We start from the raw sequence: 2,962 nt of genomic DNA on the forward strand, positions 1-2,962 counted from the left end.
AGCCAAAGCGACAGCTAGAAAAGCGGCCTTTCTAGAGACACTTCTTGGCTCTGTTGAGCAAATGTAATTCAAGTACACTTGCAAGGCTACCCAATACGCCATAAATCATTCATCAATTTTTGTGAAGTAGGGAAGCACCAACTATGTCCATTACTCTTCATTCTGCGGATAAGCGCGGTACCCCTACACATCTGTAAGGCAATATGTGTGCATTTAACGCAATAGCGTTAAAGAGCTCCTTTTGCAGAAATTTCGGCGTGGGCACTGGTGTCGGCGTCAATGTCGGCGTCGTCAGCTGTGAGCGAAATATCAACGTATTCCGTGACTGAAAATTTCAGGAAGATGCAAATAAAATAAATATAAAAATTTTCGCGCAAACCCAGGCCTTCTTTGTGGCATGAAGGTGCTCAATGACAGAGCTAGACTACTGCTTGAATCTGCTTCGGGAAAAACCAATATGAATGTCATGTAGGGGAAGAGTTTCCTTGACACGTGTAATATTGCATGGCAGAAGCGTAGAATCGCGCCAGGCGTCAAAACATTTGAATTACGCAGTGAGTGGGTGGTTTAAAAGCCCACCATTTACAAAGCGCTCAGGCATATTTAATCATCATCATCAACAAAAGCATCAACAAAGTGAGCGGCTCCGTAGGTTGCCGTGCTGCCTTACGGACGCGTAGTGGGCTCTTCGCTGATTTGCAAAAAGGAAGAATTATGGCGTAGTAGGCATTGCGCAACTATACTTGAAGTAGGCATTCTAGGAGAGTTTGAAACACCCCGTGTTACGCGCACGGACATTTGTTTCCTTGCTACGCGGTTGAGGCATGCACCGAGGACTGAAGCCAGGATAGCAGTTGAGCAGGCGATGAGCACGGGACCCGATTACGCTATGACGTTCTACTCTTTAAGATGAGGCTCAAGCGTCATCCAAGTTTGGTTGATGATGTGGCTAATGACGATGAAAAATAATGGCTCAGCACTTTGTAATGGGTTGGAAACGTTAAACGACGAACTCGTTACACAATGCGCATTTTGTGACGCCTGGTTATTACTTTACACTTCTACAGCGCGACATTATCAATCAATCAAACAATCAGTCAATCAATCAATCAACTTTTATTTTCGCCATAAACAATACAATATGTCGCAGCGAAAAGTAGGAGGCCAGAGAAAAAAAAATCACAACATATTCACGTGGTGAATCATGATGAGCGGGGCGAAGCTCCGGAGGGAATCATCGGTAAACCGTGAATCTTCCGTGTAACGCATTGTGACTAGATTGTTTGGGAACCACAATCTGTCGTACACACCACAACTATGGCCGCAACTGTTGTCAAGGAAGTCCCGCTGGAAGCGCGCGTCGGCGCCTTCGGGCAGAGCGTTTTGCCGCCACTTCACGTGCTCGCACAGTCTCGGGCTCTGCCCGCCGGTACGCGCGCTTTTTCGCCGCTTCACGGTCCTTCACATTTTGGAGATCCGATTCGCGCCCCAGCCGCGCAGCTTCGGCCTCACGGGCTCGAACGGCGGGGTCTTCTGGCCGCACCCGTGCAGCTTGTCGAGCAGCTTCGGCCTTGCGGGCTCTCACCTCAGGATTCTGTCTGCGAGCGCACGCTGCCGCCGCCTTCCGTGCCCTCCGTTCCGCAGCCTTGTTTTCCACCCGGCGACTTCGAGCGAAAGAGAAAGCGCGCCAAGAGGGAGGCGCGCTAACATGCGCCATCTAGAGATCATTCTTCATATTATAAAGCGAACCATACAGGGCCACCTGTCTTCTATCTGGCGACTCCGAGCGAGAGAAAGCGCGCCAAGAGGGGGCCTCTTGATGATGATGATGATGATGATGATGATGATTTGTGGCTTTGCCCTTTGTAGCGGGTGGACACATATGGTGTGTTCTAGCCTGTGTATGAAGAAAAAAAAGGAAAGAAAAAGAACGACAAAAAGAAAGAAAAAAAGAACGAAGGCACGAAAGAGTTCACTTCTGGCACCACTTCCACCACTTTTGGAGCCTTGTCTTTGTGGTGGCAACGGCTTTTGCATTCCTGTCCGTCAGGGCCAGTGCCTGAGGGAGAGTAGTGGCCTCCGGCGGGCGGGGTGAGAGTTTTTGGCATTGCAGTATCAAGTGCTCCACTGTCTCTTGTTCTGCTCCACACGCTCTACATAAAGTAGAATCGATGTTCGGGTCAAAGCGGCTGCGATATGCCAGCGTGCGAAGCGCTCCCGCGCGCGTCTCGAACAGCAGCCCACTTCCACCACTGTTATCGTACAAAGATTCCGGGGCAATGGCCTCTTTGTATGTTCGGTACAGCTGGAGTGTACTCTTTTGCTGCAGCGACATTTGCCATTGTGCGCTCTCCTCTTCGCGTATCCGTTTCCGAACTGCCGCGGTAAACTTGCGCTCCGTGTTCTCGAGTGTTGAGCAGTCCAACATTCCGTACTTGCGTCGGAGAAAGTAGACTATTTAACCACTGCGTTCTGAGCCCCACGAAGTGCAGGTAGCGGAACATGCGACGGGCCCACCGGTGATCATTCATGAAGCGTAGGCGTCCTTCATAAGCGATCTTGCTTGTGGCTTCCCTTGCCTCGAACGTTGACCAGCCTACGTCCCCCTGAATGGCCTCCACTGCGACCCTTCCATGGCAGCCTAGTGCCAAACGGCCCACCTCCCTTTGGCCTCGCTCAAGCCACTCACGGGTCCTGCTTGTCAGGCATATAATGGCATTCTCCAAGGGCAGGCATGGGACATGGACCGACTTCCACGCGCGCCACCAACGCCATCTAGTGAGCACTTCACGAACTAGAGGTGTCTACTACAAAGGGAGGATGGACAGACCCACGGCATAAGGAGCTTCGCCTCTAAAAGCTGCTTTCACGCAGCTTGACTAAGTTCTTGTCACCCATTCAGCAGCAGAGACAGAATGATTTGTTTCGTAGCTCCTATACACAAACATCATAAATAATTCTG

Source organism: Rhipicephalus sanguineus, chromosome 3, assembly GCF_013339695.2.
Source record: "Rhipicephalus sanguineus isolate Rsan-2018 chromosome 3, BIME_Rsan_1.4, whole genome shotgun sequence".
In the NCBI taxonomy this organism is placed as follows: domain Eukaryota; kingdom Metazoa; phylum Arthropoda; class Arachnida; order Ixodida; family Ixodidae; genus Rhipicephalus; species Rhipicephalus sanguineus.